The sequence below is a fragment of the Urocitellus parryii genome, chromosome 8, assembly GCF_045843805.1.
Source record: "Urocitellus parryii isolate mUroPar1 chromosome 8, mUroPar1.hap1, whole genome shotgun sequence".
In the NCBI taxonomy this organism is placed as follows: domain Eukaryota; kingdom Metazoa; phylum Chordata; class Mammalia; order Rodentia; family Sciuridae; genus Urocitellus; species Urocitellus parryii.
The window spans coordinates 45,179,912-45,193,005 of record NC_135538.1 but is presented as its reverse complement, the minus strand read 5'-3'; positions in this window follow the sequence as shown (position 1 = coordinate 45,193,005).

Below are 13,094 nucleotides of genomic sequence, written 5' to 3'. Positions count from 1 at the left end.
ACATCTATACTAATTTTTTTTCACATTTAATGGAGAAATACAGGGATAATTGTAACTGCTTTCTCAAGTAGATTTCAGTTAATTAAAATAGAACATGAAAAAATACATGGAAGCTACTTCAAGATGTTTGACACAGCATGTGTCTGCTGTAGTACTTCTCAGCTGGAGTGATTTCATGCCCTCACTGGACATTTGACAACATCTGGAGAAATTTTTGTTTGTTGGAACTTGGGCAGAAAAGGGCTATTACTGGTGTCTATTAGGAAAAGGAAAAGAGTGTTGCTATGGTGCACAGGACAGTTCTCATCAAGGAATTACTCAGCCTTAAATGTCAGTAATAATGATGTGTAGAATCTGGTCTAGAGTGATTTCTGTAGTTTTGTCACTTTTTTTAATTTAAGAAGTGGTAATGCTAGATGTTGCCTCCAGTATGCTATAGGTTAATTTTAAAAAATCAGTTTGTTTATATTTGAATCTGTAGCTCTCAGTTTAGAGATGAGGGAAATTGTATCTTTTAACTATATGAAATACCTTTTTCTGCTTGTGGTTTTTATTCACTATATTCACATTTTTCCTTGACATTTTGCCCATACCAGTTTTCCAAAGGCTGTCAGCTTGTTGTCTTAAGTTTATTTGAAGGAAGTGTTTTTTGAAAGATAGTAATATTTTATCTGTAAATTATAAGAAGTCTCTTGCTTCAAATTACCAATTGTGTAAACATTAGAGTTAATTTATCCTATAGGTAATTGTGATTTCCACAATTAAACTGCTTACATTGTTCTTAAGAATAATCTTTAAAATGCTTGTTTTAGATATATTCCATGCTTGTTTCGAGGTCACATTTCCAAGAAAAATGACTATTAGCTTTCCATTGCTGTTACAAAATAATTGAAGGAAAATGAAGAACGGTTTATTTTGGCTTGTTTTTTCAAGTTTCAGTCAATGGTCAGCTGGCTCTGTTCCTTTTGAGTCTTTGGTAAGTCAGAACATCATGGTGGGGTGCAAAGCTGCTCATTTCATGGCTGCTGAGAAGCAAAGAGAGAACAAGCTGGGGTCCCAATATATCTTTCAAGAGCACACCCAAATGACCCATCTTCTTTCTCTAGGCTCCACCTTCCAAACTTTACCAACTCTCAAAAACCGTGCAAGCTGGAGACTAAGCCACATGTGACTAGGGGGACACCGGAGACACAAACTACAAAAATGACTAATTTTTTTTTTTTGCTTCTATGTTAAAATAATTTGGTGGCCCATTTTTTGCCTTCTGAAAGTAGCATTGATCAAAGTGGTTTCAACCTAGTGGGATTTCCACAAGTTTATTAATTGCAGTGCAAGTAAGTAATTAAAGGGTATGATGTAAAGAGATTTCACTTGGGCTGGAGAAAGATGACTTCCAGTGGATAATTATAGGGAAATACACCTCCTGTGTTCAGGTACATATGGGATAGAAATGTATATGAAAAAAAAAATAGTTCTGATAACTCTATCATTGACTTTGGAGTGTGCAGTGCAGCATCAAATTTAAAGAATTTTGATTAATGGGAATGCACAGAAAATCTCCAGGCAAATGATTTCATTAAATATTAATTTACGGGGCTGGGGATGTGGCTCAAGCGGTAGCGCGCTCGCCTGGCATGCGTGCGGCCCGGGTTCGATCCTCAGCACCACATACAAACGAAGATGTTGTGTCCGCCGAGAACTAAGAAAAAATAAATAAATGTTAATATTCTCTCTCTCTCTCTCTCTCTGTCCCCCCCCCCCCTCTCTCTCTCACTCTCTTAAAAAAATAAATAAATATTAATTTATGAGTTACTTGGAAGCTGAAACTCATACATAAACATACAAAATATCAAATTGCTTGTAAAGCCAAACCTTATCAGATGTCACGACCAGCGAAAGTGCTAATAGCATATCAATTTCTGATGCTTTTTAATTAAAAGAGTCATGGCTTCCTTGCTGCCTAATTACCTGAGTCCTGAAAAAGAAAAGCAAGGTTAACAAATGTGTGCACTTTTGAATGTGGATTTCTTTCAATTTAAAAAGATAAAATTTGAATCTTAACACAAAACAGTATTACCTACTTGCCTGCTAAGCTGGGGATTATGTCCCAAAATTCTCTGCATTTAAAAAAAAAATCGTGTTGTCCAGAAAGATGAATTTCACAGTTGGTAGTGGGCCTGGCTTTTCTGCCCCTAAATGCCTTCCCCTGTGTAAGGGAGGGGTATTGTCACAACCAATAGCTTTTATTCCTTTCTTCAGGATTCTTTTTTCTTTTCCCTTAACTTTTAAACATCTTGAAAGCTTTTAACAATATATCTCCTTATTTCCTCCACATTCCTCTCTTACTTTGTGCCCATATCATGTGTCACCTAAGATACTATGTGATTTACTTAATTATGGAGTTGTCTTTTTTTTTTTTTTAATAGCTTGTCTGCCAGCAAAAAGTAAGTTTATTCAAGACAGGATTTTAAAAATTTTATTTTAATTGACAAAACAGGTAGTATGGATTAGTATTGACAAGGAGCAACCCTTTTTCCTCAGCAAGATGTTCTGAGGTTGTGGTAGACACATAAATGCATAATTGTTCTGTAGAACAGTAAGTGTGCTACTTAGCTTTATATTGCTGTGACCAAAATACCTGAAAAGAAAACTTAGAGGAGGAAAAGTTTATTTTGGTCTCAGTTCATGATCAGCTGACTCCCATTATCTGGCCCTGAACTGAGGTAAAACATCACCGTGGAAGAACATGGTGGAGGAAAGATTCTCAGCTCATGAAAGTCAGGAAGCAGAGAGAAAAAAGAGCCAGAAACAAAATATAACTCCCAAAGTTATGTCCCCAATGACCTACCTCCTCTAGTCATGCGCTATGTGCCTTCAGTTACCAACCAGTAATTTATTCAAATTATTAATCCATCAAAGGGATTGATATAGCTCTTATAATCTATCATTATTTCACCTTTGAATATTCTTGTATTGCCACATGAACTTTTGGGGATATACCTCATATCCAAACCATAATAGTAATCATGGTCACTTCACCATGTTGGATTAGGGAGTATTCTAATCCAGTGTGGTAGCTGGGAGGGCAGGAAAGAATTCCAACAAGAAGTGATATGTGAACTGAATAGAATTGCCTGTTAATAGCACAGTGAGAGGAAATAAGATCTTAAGAAGAATTTTAAAAAATACAAAGTGAACAGGGAGGAACATCTCAAATATTTGATGTTACTGGAATGTGAAAAGTGTGGAGCAGAAAGTAATAAAAGGGAAGCCAGAGAGGGATTCATGAATCTGAATGCAAATTTTTAAAGTTTATACTTTACTTTTACAGGTAATAGATTAGGGGTTGAAATGGTTGGGATTACACCTTTGATCATTCTTGCAACTACAAGAAGAAGAGATTTGAGAGGAACTATACATTGAAAGAACAAATTTTGTGTAAGGAAACCAGTCTTTAACCTTCTCATCTCTACATGCATTATTTCAATAATCTCATTCATTATTGTGGCTTCAGTTTCCATGTACAAATGAATGATCTTCAGGTTTTTTGTTTGTTTGTTTGTTTTTGTTTTTCTGTACCCAATCTCTACTATTGAGTTCCACATGCTGAGCACCTTATAGAGATTTTCTGGATACCTTCCACATCTAACCCAAACTGACCTTACTATCTTCCTTCCAGACTATGACACTTCTCTTTCTGCTGTTTCATCTTAAGTTCTCTCAGTGATTCTGTCTATAAAATCTTATTCATGTTTGAAATACACATTTTTTTTGTCCCAGATTCACCTACTTGCTCAATTTTAATTCCTCATTTCCAAAGCTTCTGGCATTAGATCATTATGTCTTGCTGAACTAGTACAGTAAACTTCTGTTGTATACTGAATTATATACAAATCCATCTTTTTTTTAAAGAGAGAATTTTTTAATATTTATTTTTTAGTTTTTCGGTGGACACAACATCTTTATTTTATTTTTATGTGGTGCTGAGGATGGAACCCAGTGCCCCATGCATGCCAGGCGAGCGCTCTAAGGCTTGAGCCACATCCCCAGCCCAACAAATCCATCTTTTTAAACTCCTCCCCATTCCCCATGTGATAGTATTTGGAGAGTGAGCCTTCAGGGAGATGATTAAAATTAAGTTAGGTCGTGAGAGTGGAACTATAAATCAATAGAATTGGTATCCTTATCAGAAGAAGGAGTTAAATCAGATATCTCTCTCTTATTCCCTTATTCTTAGGGTTCTTGAGTTATTTTTGCTTATTTACATAATGAACTTTACAATAAATCTATTCACTTACAGAACATAAACTTTCTTTGTTATTTTTATTTATTTTAGGTTAAATTTATATAGTAACTTGAAAAGAATTGACATTTTTATGATAAAGTTGGCTTTCTAAGAACAAGGGGCTTCATCAAGTTTACTCTTGAATTGTTCAGCCTTTCAAGAGTGTTTTAAAGTTTTATTTATATGTGTTACAAAATTTTAACCCAAGTTTATATTTTTAAGTATTTCATCTTGTTTCTGTTCTTTTTGTAGTTTTGGTGTGTTAATTTCATATTCTGCCATCATACTGAATTCTCATATTGTTTGAGCTTTACCTTTGTTTTCCCAGGATTTTCTGTTTATTCTTATAAATTAGCAAACAAATAATTTTAACTCCCAATTCTGTGTCTCTGTTTTTGTTTTGTTTTAATCTTTTTCTAATCGTGTTAGCTACTACTTCTAATAAAAAGAGTGGTGGAGAGAGACATGATATCCATGCCTCATATTGAACTTCAGTGAGAATGCCTCCAGTGTTTTCCCATTAGTGAGATGCTGATTTGGGTCTATGTGTGTGTACATCTATAGATCTATGTTTTTGTTGATTAATTATACTAATGTAATTATGATAAGGAAATAGTCCTCATTTTCTTTTAAAGTATTAGTAATGGATACTAAGTTTTGTTGAGGATTTTTTAGATTACATAGAGATGATCATAGGATTTTTCTTAGATCATTTGTAATTTGTACTAATGGATTTAGTAATATTTGAATTATCATTAGACTCCCGAAATAACTCACACCCAGTGGACGAATTATTCTCTTTTTTTGGGGTAATGTGTTGTTTGATTCTATTTGACAATATTTTGATTAGAATTTTGCATTGATCTTCTTAAGTATGATAGGTCTGAAGTTTTTCATTTCTTTGCAATATAATTCAGGTTTTGGATTCAATATTATATTTTCTTCATAATAATAACTAGGAAGTTTTTTCTTCCTTCTTTTTTTTTTTTAACAACTGTTTAAATATCACTGGGATTATTTGGTCCTTGAAGATTTGGAAGATTTCTCTAAAATCACCTAATTTGGTGTTTGTTTCTAGGCTAGTCCTTTGATAAGGTTTAAAATTCCAATTTATACTTTCTGTCTTGTCAAATTTGGTAAGGTTTATTTTCCTAGGAAATTATGTTTAATTTAAATTTTCAAAGACATATATTAAGTACTTTCATGATTTAAAAAATATATTATTGGTGTCTAAGTCATTTTTCTCTTTATTTCCTATTTGCATATTTGTGTTCTTTCTCTCATTTCTTCTCTCCCACTCCTTTTCTTTGATTAGGTAACTAGCAGTTATTTATTTTGCTGATTAACTTTAAAGAATCAGATTTTTAAATTATTAGTTCTGTTATTTTGTTTCTAGACAATTACTTGTATTTTGCATTTATTTTTGCATTTTTTTCTTTCAACTTTATTGCGGTTTTTATAGTTTTTGAAATGAGTAATTCAATATATGATTCATTTTTATTAATATAAGTATATTATATTTTCTAAAGTTTCCACAAATATTTAACTTTTTACATTCTAATACGTGATTTTTTATTGTAATTTTTTTTAAAGAAAACTGATAGTTTTGGTTTTTTTTTTCATTCTGATCTGAATTATTTGTTTAATGGTGAATTTTGAGTTTTTCCATTTTCAGGTGAAGTAACAGTTTTGGTTTTTAAAAAATTCTTTTTTCAGTTTTTAAATAGACAATACTGTGATCAAAAATATTTGCATTTTTCTTACTGAAGTTTTCTTTGTGACATAATATACAGTCAAATTCCTTGAATGTTTCACATTGTTTGAAAAGAAGATAAGATTCTCTAATATCGGTACAATTTTGGAGATGTATCTACTTTAGTGAGTATGTTTTTAGTTATTTACTTTAGTGAGTATGTTTTTAGGTCTTTGACATACTTATGTTTTATTGTGGTTGTTTTGTTTTTTTCCACTTGATTTATTTGTTTCATTTGCTTTTGGATCTGAATTTTCCTTCATCAGATATCAAGTTCACAATGTTTGCTTTACTTTTATTTGCAATTGCCTAGTCTACTTTGCCTATTCCTTTATGTTTATTTAGCCTTTTTTTAAAACAAGGCAAATGAGTTAGGCTGATTTATATTTATTGATACAAATTACTGGTGACTCTTAAGTAGAGTGTCAATCTGAGACTTCCAAGTTCATATGAGCCACAACTTAGGCAGTTTTACAGTTCTGTAGCAATGCTAAATATTTTACTATTAATGATCTTGTCTAGCTTGCATTTTCTTGAATTTCATGAGTAAGAAATATTTGGTAGTTTTATCAAAAGAATATGGCTAACCTTAATGAACAACTTAATAAAATGTAGTTTCAAAATCACGTAAGAGAAAATGATGAGCTTTGGAGTAAGAGTAGCATGTATATTTTCTTATTATACATCGAATTCAAATGGTCAAGCAGCACATCCAAATCTTTTAGAATGGCAGTCACTAGGGGAGAATAATATCTAGGGTATGCCATTGTCTAGGCTAGTATTTACATAGAGGTTTAGCAGGGCTAGATATTCTATTCTGGGCAAGTGATTTCTGGGGTAGTTGGACTTCTATGGTGCATGACTATTTTGAAAGCACTGGACTTCCTGCTGGTGTGATCAGGCGTTGGGGGAATGTAGTCATATCCTAATAACTCAGGCCTTTGGCTAGGGTGCATATATAGGGTGTGGGTTGAAATACTTCTCTTCCTTTGCTGTAATCAGGGACCTGGTTCCAAGTGATATGATATGCCAGTAGCAGGATTTGTTTACCCCTCCTCTAGTATGACCAGGACAACAGGATCCAAGATTTGGGGTTAATTGAGAATAAAGGCCTTAAGTACTAGTAGGCATAGCTATTTTCATGAAGTATTGCAAGTTTCAACTCCTTCTCTGAGAAACTAGCCTCTTAGGCAAATTAATAATTAATCCTCTATTTCCATTACAGAAAGATCATTATCAATATTTATCTCAAAGCAATGTATGTGTATGTAAAATTCCTTAAATATTTGAAATGTTTTCCTTTGATAGGTCACCAGATTATGACTTAAATCTGGTCAATTGTGAGTAAGCTACATAATTTAAAAGGCACAACTTAATTGTGCCTTTTAAATTTGGTAGTTGTTACCATGGGGGGGAAAATACAAATTCTCTTTTTAAAGGTACTAAACCACATGGATATGAAATGTGCTTCCTTGAGGGGAAAATATTTTGTGCAAATAACTTCTAGCACACAACATGCTTCCGCAGACTTGTTACACTAGTTTCCATTATACTTTATTGCCAACTAGCCAAGCTGGCCACTTATGCTGGGTTCACAAAATCTGGCTACCTCAATAACTAAGAAAATGGCGAAAGAAGCACACAACACACAGAAATACCTTTTGCTTGCAGGAATCAGAGATGGCTCTCAAGGACTGCTCTCAACCTTAAAGGTCTGTTGGAAAGAGAGAGCGAGCCACCTGAAAATCCTCTATTTAATGGGGAGAAAGATATTTGAGAAAGTTCAACCCAAAGGAGGCAAGGGATTGGGTTTTGGGGGGTGTAGCCCAGTCTCATTGAGTGATGCCCACTCCCAGAGCAACATTCCCCTGCCGAGTGGAGGTGGGATCCACCTGTTCTCCCCTGGGAGTGGAAGCCAGTCCCACACCTCCCTGCTCAAGGTTAAGGGTCCGTGCTCACTTCTGTGTGGCAGCTCCCAACAGTACTTCAATTTCTCTCACAAATGGCAAAGGGCAAGCATTTTTGATGTACTCCAAGGAAGAGGAGGGTAGAGAGAAATAAACTTTGGTTGTAGTTTGGGGCAGATATTTAACTCATTTCTTCACATTTTTAAAAATGTTAATAACTTTTATAAAAATGAAACTGATAATTCTATTTCTTTTCCATGTTTCATGCTTCCTAAATTTTCAATAATTTATATTATTTTTATCAAGTGAATATTATATTAAACAAAGCCATGTTTCTTTCTATATTTCACATTTATGGCATATATTTCATTTTACTAATATAAAATATTTTTTTTGTTTAAAAATATTCAAATATCTATATGAAATTTGTGTTTTTTCTCCTGATGATAGCTGAAAAATCAAGTGTGTTAATGTGTTTGGTATTTTTATTGACATGTTCTTTTGTTCCTTTTTGTTATATCTTCCATGATAATACAATGACATGCTTATGGTGAGGAGTTTGTTGTTGTTGTTGTTACTGGGGATTGAACCCGGGGCAGTTAACTACTGAGCCACATTCAGCATTTTTATATATATTTTTGAAAGTTGCTGAAACTGGTCTCAAACTTGCAATCCTCCTGCCTCAACCTCTCACGGTGGTTCTTGATGAATATGGATAAATACGTGACTGCAATATACCCTCTCTAAGGCAACTTTAATCCCTATTTGAATATGTCTCTGGAACCAAATTTGTGATAATTAATTTAATGTCAACCAGACTGTGCCATGTAATGCCCAGATATTTGATCAAATGCTATCCAGGGTATGTCTGTGAAGATATCTTTGGAAAGATTAGCTTTGGAATTGGTAGACTAAGTAAAGCAAATTGACCTTCCTAATGTTGGTGGGTCTCATTTAATCAGTTGCAAGCCTCAGTGGAATAAGAAGATTCACTGTCTTGGTGAGTAAGAGAAAACTCCTCCTGTCTGATTACTTTGAGCTGGGACATTTTCCCTGCTTCCTTTGGACTTGAACTAAAACCTGGATTCTTCCTGGATCTTGGGTCTGCTATCCTTCAGGCTAGAATCTATACCACTGACTTTCCTGAGTCTCTAGCTTGCTGGCAGCGGACATTGAGACTTGATATCCTTTAAAATTTCATGAGCCTACCCTTATTATAAATAACTCTCTTTTGCTTTAAGTGTGCACACATGTACACAAACACACACACACTATTGGTTCTGTTTCTCCGAAAAGACTTAAAACACCTAACTACCATTTGTTTTCATATGTAATTTAAAATATGAATGTTCACTATTTCCTTGAACCCAATTTCCCCTTAAGTTAAATGTGTTATTCTTATTTTGCTGGGTACTTCTGTATACATATAAAACTTGTATAGAAATGAATATTTAAACTATATACAGAAATAGATTATTATGGTTATAGCAGGTTGAATAGTAGCCACCAAAAATATCATATCTGATTTCCTGGAATTTATAAATATTACCTCATTGGAAAAAAGAGGATTTGTAATTAAGGTAAAGATCTTGAAAAATGAGATTAGCCTGAACTATGTCCCTAAAGGCCATCATATTTTTCTTATAAAAATGAGGCAGAAGAAGATAACAGACACGCAGAGGAGGAGACACACAGATGAGGAGGACATAATGTCACTCCGGGGGGGACTGGCATGATGCAGCCATAGTCAAGGAATACCTGCAGCCACCAGAACTGGAAGAGCAAGAAGAGGTTCTCCCCAGAGCCCTCAGAGGGATTGTGGCCCTATTGACACCCTGATTTAGAGTTCAGGCTTCCAGAACGTGAGAGAATTAACTTCTATTTTGTATGTTTTAAGCCATAGAGTTTGTGAAAGTTTGTTACAACAGATAAAAAAAAATATGGAAAAGTTACTTAATTGATCATTGTAATGGCTATTGTAATAGAAAATAGCCTGACTGGTTAATGTGTTTATGTGGGATAACTTTACAAGTAACCAATTTGTTTTACCATGTAATTAATTAATGTCTCTATTCAATCTGCTATTTCAATGATCTGAGTTTATGCAAATAATTGTAGTAGCGTAGCCAAAAGTTTTTGAGGATAATTGCTTAAAAGGCAGAGTCCTTTTCAGGCTGACAAAATGTGAATTTGGATTCTAAAATGATTAAGGTATAATTGGATTGTCCTTTTATGTCATTCAACTGACAATCACCTGGTGATACTTGCTTTTTTTGAACAAAATAAGGTGGATGCCAATATCCCCACCAATAGCATGAAATCCTAATATCCTTCCAATAAATTCCCTCTTTACTTTAAAGGCCAACATCAGTTTCTTTCAATTAAAAGATTTTTAAAAGACATAATGGTTTTTAGCACCTATCTTTGTTCCTAATATTCTCTTAGCAGTTTAGGCTCTGTTAAATCCAATAGGGTTTTGATTCCGAGATAATGAGCCATCATGTATAGCCTTAAACTTACTGCTGTTGATTATCTCCTTTCAAGCCATATAAAATTGCATAAAGTAATTGAAGCTTGTAAGCAAGGGTTTTTTTTTTTTGTGTGTGTGTGTGTGTATGTGTGTGTGACAAGCTACCAGGTGCCTTTGCATAATTATATCATGCAAAGTAACAAGAATTCTGGTTAGTGCTTAATATGTTAAATAAGGTATTTTTGTTGAAAGAACAGATGAATTATATGGCATATATAGGAAATTATATATGATAGATAAATGTTACTGAAATCTTGCTTCATACCAATAATTGTTTTAATAATTGTTACATACTTATTTAATTCTCATAATAATTTTATAAGGAAGGTACCTCATAAAATCATTTCAATTTGCACATAATAAAATAGAGGCATTGGCAAAAGAAAAAAGAAAAAGCACTGCTGATAGTTTTATTACTCCCCAGTGCTTCAATCATTACTAGTAAGGCCAGCCTGTAAGTCTGTAAGATTTTCTAGCTTCTTAAAATGCAGCCAGGTCCAGATAACTTTGCTGCTATAAGGTTTCATGTGCCCTTTGCTGCTTAAGTATGTATCTCAAAACAGCATCGCATGCAGATGGTGCAGCTGGCCTAGCAGATGTAGATTGAAGCCATCTGCAGAATTTCACAAATGAATCTGTAGTTTAATTTGTTCATATGTATACAAGTAATAGTAATGTGCTATCTTAATGTATACATTAATCTTTTTTTTTAAGGAACACCTTTCTCATCTAGAAAATCATTTGGGATTACTTAAGGCAATCTCAATTTTATAGCTCAGCTGGAAACATAAGGAGAATCTTGATACAGCAGTGCCGAATAAAATTAAGTCAGTTATGGTTGAGGTTTCATGATCAAATTGGCAGAAATAGATTTCTTTTTTGGCTTCATACCATACTCTGACCCAGTAACATTTTACCTCTTTCAGGGTGGTGGGCTACAGGTGTTATATAGATGGAACAGATGGTCTGAAGCCCACGTCTATATTTCTGGGATTCTCTGGCTTCTTCAGTATTATGTATTCATATCAACTTCTTTTGATCTTTAATTTCTTATTCATTCTCATATTGCCTCTTACCACTTCCTCTTTTTGACCCCACTTTTTCTCTGAAGCTGAATCCTTTAGGTGTATTTCAATCACTCAGTGCTGCCTAATGAAGTACCTCACATTTTACTGGTTTAAAACAACCGTTTTCTTGTTATTTTTCACTGTCCTATGGATCAGAAATTTAGAGAAAAGAAGATTTATCTCTGCTCCACACTGTGTCTGTGGGGCTAGAGTGTCTGGTGCCCCCCATAGGAATTGTCCCATGGTGGGACTGACTTGAATGGCTCTGCTGGGGTCATATGTGTAGTGCCTTTGCTCTTCCTGTTGGCTCCATTTCTCAGTTCTTCTCCATGTAATGATATGATCCCTCCCCCACCCCTTCTCTTTCTCTTCTTCTGTCTCCTTCCCTCCTTCTCTCCACATTGTGTCTACAGTGGGGTTAGCAGAAGCTGCCTTATTCTGTTGGTCAAATCAGGTACAGATAAGGGGAGGGATTACACAAGGATTATTTTAGGCACTATATGGTACGATGGCAGCATCCCAATCATGTTTGTGTCCTGACATTGTGCACATGCACAGGCAGATATCTGATGGAAGCTTTCACTCCATTCTCCTTCTATCAGGTTAGATCCTTGTTTCAGTCACCTATATACAGATGTAAAATTAACCACTTCACATATTATTCTTGTTATTCAGTTATTACTTCTTTCAGTTGGATCAGATTTGCAATAATTTCAGTCAGGGATTAACACAGAATTTAGAGAATGATGAGTTATGTCTTCAAAATAAAGGTAAGATAAAACAAAGTGGGTTTACTTCCATTGCCTTGCTATTTTAAAAAATTATATCACTTTTTTGTCCATTTCTCTTCATTCCTGCCATCTTAGGTATTTATATATTCAATTGTTTTTATCCTCTGATGTCTTTAGCTAAATATTTCTGTGTTTTTACTAAACTCATTTTGTGAGGAAGAGACTAAAATATAATTTATTCTAAATTGATTTTATTTTTTAGAGTAGTTTTAGGTTTACAGGAAAATTGAGCTTGAAGTACAGATAGTTACCATACAATTCTAACTAATCCATTTCTCATTACTATCATAAAATACCTCAGGCTGGAGAGCTTTACAAATAAAAGAGGTTTATTTTGGCACATAGTCCTGGAGGTGCAAGGTCAAGGGGCCTTATTTAGTGATGACCTTCTTGCTGGCAGAATCCCAAAGTGGTGGAGTGCATCACATCACAAGAGAAGACGAGTACATGTCTGTCTGTGTGCCTTTCTCCCTTTGCTTACAAAGCCACCATGATTCAATCATAGACTCTACCCAATGGATCTTATTTAATCCAATCACTTTGCAAAAGTTCCACTTCTAACACCAATGTCTAGTTTCACCCATTTAACACCATTAACATATGACTTTGTGGATGAAACTTCGACATGAGATCAGGGAGATGAATCACATTCAAAACCTAGCATAGCCCTTGTTCTCACTGCTCCCCAAACCTCTGCCTGTATCAACGTCCTACACTAGAGTGACATGCTACATTTGTTATAATCAGTGAACCTATGTCAA